This window comes from Diceros bicornis, chromosome 2 (assembly GCF_020826845.1).
Source record: "Diceros bicornis minor isolate mBicDic1 chromosome 2, mDicBic1.mat.cur, whole genome shotgun sequence".
Classification (NCBI taxonomy): Eukaryota; Metazoa; Chordata; class Mammalia; order Perissodactyla; family Rhinocerotidae; genus Diceros; species Diceros bicornis.
Window position 1 is genome coordinate 81605841 of NC_080741.1, and position 11815 is coordinate 81617655.

Genomic DNA, 11815 nt, shown 5'->3' on the forward strand with positions numbered 1-11815 from the left:
CCGCGGAGGCGCAGGTGCGCTGGGCGGGCGCTGCTGCCGTCGGGGGCGGCGCGGGGGGGTCGGGTGGGGGCGCGGCGGGGCTGGAGGACGCGGCCCTCGGGGGGGGGGGGGGGGGGGCGGCGGCTGCTGCGCGCCCTCGCCTGGTCCTCCTGGCTGGCCGCGCCTCCCCGGGCGCTGCCGGCGGTGGCGACGCGTCGCGCTGCCCGCTGTCCAGCCGGCGGGCGGAGGGCCGCGGTCGCGCAGGTGTGGCCGCCACACGTGTCCTGCCCGCCCTCGGTGAGTGCCCGCGGGCCGGGCCGGCGGCGGGGACGGGGCGGGAGGCACGTTCGCGGCTCGTGCAGGAGCCCCGCGCCCTCGGCCTGTTCTGGCGGAGTTGGGGCCCCGGCTCCGGGCAGCGGGACGGGGTGGGGGGGTGGCCGGCGGAGCGGCAGGTCGGCCGGAGCGGGGCGAGGGCAGCGGGCGGGAGGCGTGTTCCCGGCTCGTGCAGGAGCCCCGCGCCCTCGGCCTGTTCTCCCGGGAGTTGGGGCTCCCGGGCGGGGCGAGGGCGGCAGAGGGTTGGTGGCTTCTGTCCCCCTTGGCTAAGTTTAGTGGCCCCCCGCCCCGCAGCCCGAGTGCCCAGCTCCACCGGGCGTCGCAGGGACCGGGCCTGTGCGGGCAGAGCCAGTAGTGCGCTCCCAGCCTCCAGCCCCCCTGAGTCAACTCTTGATCTACAAGGAGATAGGAGTAGGTGAATAAATGCATCCTCCTTCATTGTACAGTGTCTTCTCTTCTGAGGCATTTTACAGGTTTCATCAGAAATTTCTGTAGGGTCTAATACTGGTTATCCGTAGTGGTAGCCCATTGGATGACACATCCTGCCTTGTCTTTCCTGTGTTCCAGGCCTGTTGGACTCCCACCCGTTCCTCGTTTCTGCTCCCGGAGACCACATTACCAACTAAACCTCTCAGGCATAAGCCCTTGTCTCAGGCGTAGTTTCTGGGTAAGGGCGACACAGTCTGAGACGTGATTTCGTGGGTGTCCTCCTTTAGCACCCCTTTGGCCTTCAGTCTACATCAGGTAGCTCCAAGCAACCCTTGCTTGACCTTTGGCTTAGGATCATGTAATTAGATTATCCAATCTTGGGGACTATTCAGAAATTTACATCCCTGGAGAATGATCTTACGGGAAACTCAGGGATAGCAGACCCCTCTGTTTCATTCCTCCCTGGCTCTGCGTATGGCCGAAATCCCAAAGGAAATTCAGACTATTTCCCTGACTCCTGTGGGCATCGTTTGTGCTAATCTCCTGGAAGTGGTAAAATCACTGTGTTTCTAGGGAGTAGACATTGAAGTCAATTTCTTCAGAAGATTTATAGTGTTTTGGTTTGGCTTGGATTCCAGTTTATGTTTTTGGTGGTTCCCCCCGACCTTTTCTGTGGTTACGTATACACATAGGGGAAAATAGCGGTTGCTGAGATAATTTACTGTGGCTTACTACAGAGGTGAAAATGTCACACAGCTTCCCCCCACCCAGGAGTGCGTTGTGTACACATTTGTCACTGACTGACAGAATGTCATTACCAGGTAGAATGCTAACTGTTTGACCTGATTTATGGACTAAACAAATGTGATGTTGTTATACTAACAAATGTGTTGGTAATGATGTATATATACGCTGTCGGAAATTCATGACAATCCTGAGTTCTTGCACATGTAGGCTACTTTTCTATGTAAAGAGTTTTATCAGTTTATTAGGTAATCAACTGTCCATTCTTAGTAGGCCACATGATCTTTAAAATTTTATTAAATGCAGTGTCCGTATCATAAAAATAATATGCAGAAAATGTGGAAAGAATGACGCATTTTGTATTCAGAAGGCTTTAGTCTTCAAGGATCAGGGGATTAAAAAGTGGGTGTAAGTATTGAAATCAACAGCATATATTATTAATAAGAAATCTTCATGTATTCATCCATGAAAAAAACTGACTTACTATAAAGGTGCATAAATAATGGTATAATGGTATTTGTATTAAAATATATTCCTATATGCAAATACACAGCTACAGTGGCTAATTGGAATATTTTCTCAGTGATATTCTATTATAATTTTACCTCAAAAATAACCCAAAATTGACAAAAAAATGACAGTTATAGCATACTAGATAAGACTTTGCCATCTAGCTGCTGTGAATTCAGATAAACTAGGGTGAATAATTTACATCCTCTGATCTCAGTTCCGTCTTTTGTAAATTTCAAAGACTAATAATTATGGCAGCTAACACTTACACAGCGCTTCTTATATGCTAGACAAGCTTTAAGTGTATCAATTCATTTGATCTTCTCAATCTCTAGGACATACTATATTATCATTTTCCTCTTACAAATGAGGAAGTTGAGGCACAGAAATGCAGTGATTCACTGTAGGCAAATCGATGCTAAACAATAGAGCTAGGATTTGGACTTCCGGTCTATTTATTTACTATAGTAAATATTCACGTTAGACCAAGAATCAGAGTCCTAGGTAATCACGCAGTCTGTGCGTAAATTACTTCACTTTGTCTTTTAGTTAATTTGTCATCAACACATTATAAAATAAAGGGTGAAAATACACCGTGAAGGTGGCTGGAGCTGGGAGAGGTGGTAATGTGAGAGGAGGCTGGAGAGACAGTGCCCAGGTGAGAGCCTGGGGTGCTGGGTCAGGTATGTGGGGCTGGGGGCGTGCCTGGTGATGTCACTAATTGGAATTAGGCCTCGGGCTCTGTGCAGAGGGTGTGCTGGAGGCAGGAAAGGCTGGGAGGAGGAGGAGTCCCAGGTGGGTTTGGAGCCTGCCTTGGCAGGTACCTCTATGAGTGGGCTGTTCCTCTTGCCCTGGCTGGGCCACTCAGCACAGCAGCCGGGGCCGGGGGGCAGTGACTCCCAGTGGCTTCCTGGAGGTCAGGCTGGACCACTGGGCTGGCCTGAGGATCTCCACCTTTCCTGAGTGTGGGTCGGGAGAGGACACTCCCATCCTCCCGCCCTGGCTCTCCTCCTGTCTCCTCCCTTCCAGGCCCTCCTACCCTTGGCCTGTCCTTGGAGAGGTGCTCTCCATCCTCCCCCCACCCCCCATGTTCACTGAGATGCCCCGGGGCCTGGGGTGTTAGTGGCTTCAGTGAGGGGGCTTAGGGTCTCTGGGAAGGCTGATAGAACATTTGGCAGTCAAGAAGGCCCAAGCCCAGAGCACTGGGTGAAGTTGTGGGGACAGGCTCTCCGTGGGGGTCAGGGCAGGGACCTGAAGGCCATGGTGGGGCCTGGCCTTGGGGCTGAGGAATGGGACATTGGGGGTCCTTGTGAGGCTGTAGCCACTGAAGGCCTTGGTGTGAGACATTACCTTGGTGTCTTCCTTCTGGAGAGTCACAATTGGCCCTTGGCTCCGAGTTCCTGAGACAGGTGGCCCAGAGCTCTGTCAGCTGTGGCCAGGGATGCAAAGGGGAGCCCTGGGTCTGCTTCTGGGCTGACCCAGAGTCTGGTCCTGGCCTCCATGAGCCTCTCTGGCCCATCTGACCAAGAATGGTTTGCAGCTGTGCCTCCGTTTCCCTGACTACGCCCGGAGTGCGGGGCTGGTGGTGATGGTCTTGGCAAAGGATGCAGCTGGCCGTCCTGAGTCTGGAGCCTCTCGCGCTGCGGGGAGGGAAGAAGAGGGGATACTGGTTGGGCCCAGGCCAGGCCGTGTATAAATCTTCCAGCAGCCAAACCCCCGGGAGTTTGAATCCAGCCCCGAGTGTGGCCACAGGGCTGTAATGAGGTTACTAATTTGGCTGGCTTCCTGGTGCGGCTGCCCAGAACCGCCTAGAACAGGGGAGGGGTCTAAGTATCCCTTAATTACCAGTTTAGTTAAGTGTTGGCCCTGGCCCCAGGCAGAGGTCAGGCGGTGACAGCCCAGGGGGCCAGAGTCGCTGTGCTCGTGGGCTCCCGACGCATGGCTCCCTTGTCCAGAGCCCTCCGGAGCAGGAGCCCCTTGGGCCTGGCTGGTCCTCTGCCTCCACCGGGAGCTCCTTCTCCCCTCTGCCGTGTGTCTCGTGTGTCTCCACCTGCCTGCAGGGTCAGCTGTAAAGCCAGGTCCTCCCGGAAGCCTGCTTCCTTCCCCAGCGGGAGCCAGCCTGGCCGTCCTCAGTCGTTTGTGCACTGTGTGGAGTGTAGGGCGGTGGGCACCATGTTGGACTTGGTGCTGGGCTGCCTGGGTTCATGCCCTGCTGTCAGATCCTCTGGTCCTTTGCCTTCCTGCTTGCTCGTGTGTACCGTGGGGTAACCCCGCTGCCTCGTAGGGACACGTGAGGATTAGCTGATTCAGCACACAGGGTGGGCTTGGAGGCCCTTCTGGTGGAGCAGGTACTTGGCCAGTGCGGGCTCGCAGCGGTGTGCCGGCCGCCCACCCCGCTGTCTCGTTTCCGAGGCCTCTTGAGGGCGGAGCTCGTCGGAAGTGTGTGCAGCCCTGCAGCACCCAGTGCAGGTGTCCAGGAGATGCTTGCTTGACAGAGTGGGATGGAAGACACCCCACGGCTGGCTGTCAGTGGCAGCTCCATACCCACGCTCTGGAGGATGTATGTGCCCAGTGCCGTGGCGAGGGGCTGATGGGCCAGTCCAGTCCCCTGCTTTCCGGTAAAGTCAGGCCTTGTGTCCCGAGCACTCGCCTTGCTGGCCGTTTGCCCCTCAGAGGCAGGGCCGGGGGGTTGGGCAGCACTGCTCAGTGGTGGCCGTGTGCTGAGCTGTCCTCGAGCTCAGCTCTCCACATGGACAGGCCCAGGAGGTGTGGGGGCTGTCATGTCCTCGTTTTCAGGATGAGGGTTTCAGGCTTGAGGAGCTTGAGTGATGTGCCTAAGGTGCCCTGGCTGGTGAGGGCCCAGAAGGCCAACAGAGGAACCAGTTGTGGCTCCTACCCCCAGGGGTTCCCAGATGTTGGTAGCCTCAGACAAGTGGGCCGGGGCCACCCTGCGGCGTGGTGAGTGCTCTCGGGGGGGTGTAGCAGAAGAGGCCCCTGCGCTGACTGGGAGGATCAGGAGTGCTTCCCGGAGGAGGTGTGTTTAAACTGGGTTGGAGTGAGCCGGCAGCTGCGGAGGGGGAGTTTCAGGCCCAGGAACAGCCTGTCCAAGCCTAGAGGTTAGAGAGCTGGTGCGCTCCTGGAAATGACTTGGTTCCCAAGGCTAGGGGTGGAGAGCGTGGGGCAGTGTGGGGAGGGCTGGGAGCCCCCTGGGTGGGTGAGGAGGAGGGCAGGTGGTGGCTGGGCACCCCAGGAGACCCTCCTGCTTCCAGAATCACGGTGACTTCTGGGCGCTCAGCTGCGCCACCATGACCACCCATCGGGGTGTGGAGGGAAGGAACATGGTCTGTGTTTGCAGCTCGCCAGACTTGAAGCAGGGGAGTCTGACTCACCCTGAAAACCAGTGAAACCAGAGAATCCCGCTTGTTGAGAGGGCAGAAGGACCCCAGTACGTGGAGACCAGAAGCTGCAGACTGGCATCCCACAGTGTGTGGGGGGTTTTTAGCCCACACGGTGGTTTTTTTTTTTCTTTCTAATTTCTTGCCAGTGCTTTAAAAGCTAAATCTTTCACATAAAAATCTGGTTTTCTGGTTTCTCAAAAATAGAAATAGCTAACATCTAGCAGCACTTTCTATGTGCCAGACACTATTCTAGGAGCTTCCTGACTAAAAACCCTAGGAGGTTTCATTGCCATTTGCATTTCACATATGGGGAAGGTGAGGCGCAGAGAGGCAGAGTGACATGCCTGGGTCACAGAGCTGAGTGTTTCAGAGTGACATTTAAGCCCTGGCTGCCAAGCTCCGGAGCCCATGTCCTTGGTCACTGGGACACACTGCCTGCTGGAAAAGCAGAAGGTCCCTCAGCCCCGGGCCCACCTCCCGCCCTTGGTGACACTTGGCTCCAGGAGAGGAGGTGTTGCCCCATTAGTCCCTACCCAGCTGGCTTCATGCATCTATAGGACCCGCCAGGCCCCCACGGGCATTGGAACTTGCCACCAGGTCTGAACCAAGCCTACCCAGGCAAGGTTGCCCTGGCCTGCCTTCTCTGCTGTGACCCCACTGGCCCTTCTGGTCCATTTTGAGAAACCGTTCTGATTGGACAGTTTGTTAAGTACTAGCTGAAATGTACCTCTTTGCCTCTCTTTCACCCTCCTGGAGCCTCAGAGCAAGCCCCTCCCTTGTTGACAAAGCCTTCCCATCTTCAAAGAGCTGTCTGGGCTCAGGTCTGGCCTCTCCCCTCCAGGCCCTCCCTGAAACACCACATCCTCTCGAGGTGTTCACGGAGAGGCTGCCCTCAGAGAGGCTTCCCTGAACCCCGGCTGCAGAGTCCGCTGACAGCACATGCTCCCGTCGCGCTCTCCGTGCAGAACCTGCTCTGTTGACACCCGTTCACTCCCGTCTCCCCTCGACCCAGGAGCAGTTCTCATCCTGTGTCGTAGATGCGGAACCGTGGCACTGACCCCAGATACTGCCCCCAGTCACCCGGCCCTCCGTCATGTTGTTCGAAGGCCCGTCTCTCCGTGGGAAGTCATCTCATAGATTTTACTGATCATTTGTCTATGTGTTCATCTGCCTTTTTCACCCCTTCACCGTAATGTCTCCTCCGTGACTGTGATTGTCGTTCCAGTTGGTGATCCCCAGCTTTTGTAGACGTATTCGGGGAGGGAAGCTAGCGTCTGGGAGCCTGCTGTGTGCCAGCCTGGCTCGGGGGTCAGCAGGAAGACACGGTGTCTCCTCACCAGACTCCACGGCGGTGTTCCCGCTGATAGGGAATTATTTCCAGGTCCCTAGGATAGTCTTGTAAGGCCACTGTCCATTGAGCGCTGAGGTTGTTTCCCAGCGTTCGGACTCTGGTTTGGTTTGCTCAGTGGGGGTTGTGTGGCGGTCCCCACCCTCGGGTCGTCGTTCTCCTGTTAGAGAGGCCTCGCCGGGCCCCATCTCTCCTCCGGGTTTGAAGGTGGTGGAGACTGCCCGCCTCGACTCTGTGAGTCTGGGACAGAGCCTGGATGAGGAGCCGCAATTTGGCGTCTGGTCCCAGCTGTGCCTCTTGGGGTGGCTCCAGAGAGTAGGTTCTCGTCTTCTCCCTGCAGGTCCTCGACCCGGCCGGAGGTGGCCAGCATTGAGCCGCTGGGCCCGGAGGAGCAGCAGTGCTCCCAGGAGGCGGTGGTGCAGGCCCGCCCGTCCCAGCCCGCCGCCTGATAAGCATCCTCTTCGCAGAGGCCATCAGTAAGGGCTTTGAGCACCGTGTGACCCCCAGCGGGACAAGAGATAGGAAATACCCCCTTGAGACCTCCGGCCACAGGCCTGCCCGAGCCCGTGGCAGTGCTTTCTCTGTCTCTTGTTGGGTTGGAGGCCGCCCAGGCGGCGGGTGGGGGCCCCAAGCAAGCAGCACCCTCCCTGGTCCCTCCTGCCAGCACTTTGTGCTGGTTTCCTTCTCCTGGAGGCTGGCTTTCACGTCTAAATTACTATTTATCACCCAAAACACTCTTTAATGGGTAGCCAGTCAAAATGAAGAGGGTTGTTGCAATCCTTTCACTTCCCCACGTTAATTTGCCATATTGTTTGTAAAATGCTTAGGAAACAGTGAAGAAAATTTCTTATCATGCTTTTCCCCAGGAACGTGATATGAAAAGTTTTTCATTTCGATGTGGATGAAAGTTCCACATTTCATCGTGGAATTACTTTTAATGGCTGAATACTAGTCTTCACAGGAGGTTGTCCTCGAAGCCTTCTCTTACATGGGCATCTAGATTGTTTTCAGGTGTTTGTTTCAGTGTTTCATGGAAAAATAAATGTTTTTATACAGAGAAGAATTTGGTTTTTTTAGGTTATGTCCTGCCAAGGAAGGGTCCCGGTTTTACTGGGTCCCAGCATATGAATATTTTTCAGGCTTTTGGTAAATGGGGCTGCAGTGCTCTCTAACAAAATCCCATTAACAGTGCACAAGTAGTTTTATGTGGGGTCTGGAGAGTGGTCAGAGTGATTTTGTGTCACATGCTGTTACTTTCACACTAGAGAATCCTCCAGATAATGTATCCATTTATGTATCTTACTTATGGAGCGAGTGAAAGCTCTGGGCGCATGCCCTTTTGTTCTGTAGTGTGGTTGGTAGTCTTGTGTGGAAACTCCAGTGAGAACAAGCTCCGGCTGTAGTTCCTGATCTCGGTGTTGGGACAGCCTTCAGAACAGTGTTACCTGTTTGGATGCTAACTCGTCACGCTGGAGCCCTCGTCGTTTAACTCAGTGGTTACACCCGGAAGAAAGCTAGATTTTCCGGGAGGAGTGTTTTGGGCACAGCTGTAAATGCTGCTGCTCACGTCGGAAAAGTACAAGATGGGCAGTGAGCTTGCCTCCGAAGCCCCTGCTTTCCGGAAGTCCGGCTGACCTTCAGAAGGGCCGTGCGTGACCAGTGGCTTGGCTCCCGGGTTAATTGGGCTCTTCCCGCCCCGTTTTGGTGATTTTGTTGATCACTCTAGTCTTTGCCAAAACATAAGACCGCCTGGCCTGTGAGGCCCTGGAGGTGGGGTGGCGGTCGGGGGCCGCCCTCTGTGCTGACTCCTCCATTCCCATCCCTCCAGCCACCGGCCAGGTCCTGCGGTGTGATGCCATCGTGACCTCATCCATGGCATTCAGATCGTCTCCACCACCCTCGAACTCTGCCTGGAGGACTCTCCGCTGGAGCTGAAGGTCTGGGCTCTGGACTCCACCTGGTGGTCTCTGTTTCTCTCTCCCCTCGTGTCCAGCCCTGCTGTTCTCCACGGAGGGCTGCGTCAGCCGGGAAGGTGCAGTTGGTATGGGGGGAGACGTGGACCAGGTCGAGACCCCCTCTGAGGTGGACCCCTGGCCCTTCGTGGCAGCAAGGCCGTGGCCACTTCTCATGTGCACTGGCCTCTGTGGCAGGGCCTGTGTGTCGCGAGCGTTGGCAGCCCCTGGAGGCCAGCTCCGTGCCTGTGGACAGTGCTCTGCATGGTCAAGCACGTCTTTGGGAAGCCAACATCTGGGTGTCTGGGCAGTGACAGGACGCTGGGAGGGGCTCAGTGGGTCACACGCTGTAACAGTGAGAGGCAGTTTCCTTGCTCGCCGTTGAGGGCTGGTGTTGGCTTCCGGACCCCGCCTGCAGAGTCGGGTCGGGGGGACATGTCTGGGTCCCTTGCACCATCCTCACTTCTCCACCAGAGTCGAATGTCGGCTTGTTGAGGCTGGAATTCTTCTTAAAAGACTTGTTCTGGTGGTAGGCAGTATCCTGGCTGTAGCCTGACGTCTTGGTACCAGAACAAAGGGAAAGTGTGTAGGTTAAGATTCTTGTTGAAGAAAGTAAGTCAGGCAAAAGACGTCTTTCAGACGAAGGGTCTTCCACAACTTCGAGTCCATACCTTGTCTTTGAAATCTTCCCTGACCACTCTGGGCCCTCCCCACTTTTTAAACAAAATTTCTGGATCAGGGTTTCTTAGCCTAGGTAGTATTGACATTTGGGGCCAGATAATTCTCTGCGGTAGAAGGCTGCCAGTACGGTACGGGATGTTTAGCAGCATCCCTGGCCTCTACCCACTAGATGCCAGTGTAACTCCCCAAGTCGTGACAACCAAAAATATCTGCAGCCACTGGCACATGCCCCTCGGGGGCAAAATCACTGTTGTGGAGCGTCTGTCGGATCCTTTCTTCCTCTGTGTGTTCGTTCATCAGAGAAGCTACCTGACTCTCGGAACCATTTTCTGATCTGTGAAATTGAGACAGTGATGCTTACCCGGGGGTTGTGAGGATTTGGTCATAAGTGTGTAGAGGCTTTTGTGCTGCGTGGCGCATGGTGGGTGCACAGAAAGCCAGGTCGCCTTTGAGCACTTTCTACCTCCTGGGCGTTCTGCCGGGTCCTGGGGTGCTGCACGGGAAGGAAGGGCCTGGCCTCTGCCCCCAGAATCTCAGGCCGTGGGGAGGTCCACTGCACGTGACTCAGTAGATGCCGTTCGTAATCCAATGGGATGCAAAATGTGAAGGGACCGCAGAGTTGGGGGGAGTCAGCCCAACTCTGGAGGTGAGGGAGCTGGAGAGGTGAGCAGGGCCAGACCCTTCGGGCCTCGTGGGCTGTGGGCGGACTTTGGGTTTTGTTGTCTGAGGGCAGAGTGTTATAAGAGTGGCTGGAGAGGGGGTGTGATGTCAGGAAGACGGCACAATAGGAGGTCCCAGCCCCCGTCCCCCACGGAAACGCCAATCTGACAACTATCTACAGACAAAAATACCTTTGTGAGAAGTCTAGCGTCCAGGTGGGAGGTTCCAGCACCCCAGTGGACCTCAGAATCCAAGATCGGTGGCACTTGAAAGGGTAGGAAGAGAGCTTCACTTGGCTCACATCAGCCCCCCCCCAGGCTGACAAAACTGAGAGCTGAGAGAGCTCCCCCAGCCTACTTCTTTCACAGGAGAGAGAGCAAGTGAGGGTTCGGCTCTCCAGCCTTTTGAGGTGATGTCCAAAAGGCCTGCTTGTCTTGATGCACCCAGAACACTGAGGGCATCAGCGTGGCTGGATCGTCCGGGAGCAGCTAAGAACAAAGAAAAGTAGAGAGTCATAGCAACCAGCGCCTGTGCCCTCAAAACCGCAGTGCCCCACAGGTGGTGCCCCACAGACTCCCACAGATGGCTCACGCATCACAGCAGCCAGCAAGGATCTCAGCAACCAACTTGACTCTGCAGGATTGGGAGAAGGCCACAGCCCTGAGACTGTTCCTTCAGGAGGGAGGGATAGAAGTGGAACCTGTGCCCGTTGTCCTGGCATCTCAGTGCACCACCTTAGGGAAAAGGGATGGGTGACCCTTGGCACTTGACATGGCTCTGTCAAGTGGGATAGGGGGCAGGCATTAAATCCTAAGACATACCCTTTGGGAGGGAGGGAAATGGAGCTCGCACCCAGTGCCCCAGCATATCGGGGCGCTGACCTAGGGAAAAGGAATGAGCAGCTCTCAGCACCTGACAGCTGGGTGGGATCGCGAGAAGGCACACAATCCCAAGACTACCCCACCCCCCTGAGGGAGTGAGAGGAGTGGAGTGGGCGCGTCTGTAGAAAAGCTTTGAGAGAGCCCTGGAATCTAACCAGGGTGTCTGGTGAAGGTCTTTCCCTCCTGAAGCCAGTCCATAGAGACTGGAAGAAGTCACTACTTCTCGGGATGTTCAGACTCCAACCCGAAGTCACTACTTCTCTGGATGTTCAGACACCAACCCAGGCTACAAGGATCACCAAGAATCAGGGAAACGTGACACCACCAAAGCAACAAAATAAAGCTCTAGTAACTGACCCCAAAGAAATGGAGATCTACAGGTTGCCTGACAGGAGATTCAAAACAGTCATCTTCAAGAAGCTCAGTGAGCTACAAGAGGACACAGACAGACAACTGAACAGACACCTTCTGGAGCTAAAGAACACAATGACTGAACTGAAAAATTCAGTAGAGAGCTTCAGCATCAGACTTGAACAGGCAGAAGAAGGATCAGTGAAGTCAAGGACAGGTTATTTGAAATTATCTGGTCAGAGGAACAAAAGGAAAAAAGAATGAAGAAAGACTGTAAGACTTCTGGGACACATAAAGAAAACCAATATAAAGTAATGGATGTTCCAGAAGGAGAAGAGAAAGAGAAAGGGACCGAAAGCGTACTTAAAGAAATAATAGCTGAAAACTTTGCAAATCTGGGGGAGAGAAATGGACGTCCCGGGTCATGAAGCCCAAAAGACCCCAAAGAAGTTGAACGTAAAAAGGGTCCACACCAAGACATGTTAATTAAATTGTCAAAAGTCAAAGACAAAGAGAGCATTTTGAAAACAGCAAGAGAAGCGTGATTGA

At 54.9% G+C, this 11815-nt stretch overlaps 1 long non-coding RNA gene across 2 annotated transcripts in view; it reads left to right on the top strand.

Moving 5' to 3' along the window:
* Positions 1 to 8687, top strand: part of LOC131419083 (uncharacterized) — a 33989-nt gene extending 25302 nt beyond the window's left edge. The window contains exons 1-3 of one of the 2 annotated variants that reach the window (XR_009223137.1): positions 209 to 276; positions 7082 to 7217; positions 8570 to 8687. This is a non-coding gene — a long non-coding RNA (uncharacterized LOC131419083). Of the gene's footprint in view, positions 1 to 208; positions 277 to 7081; positions 7218 to 8569 lie in introns of those variants that run through there. The other variant, XR_009223138.1, reaches the window with a different exon arrangement.
* The last annotated feature ends 3128 nt before the right edge of the window (positions 8688 to 11815 follow it).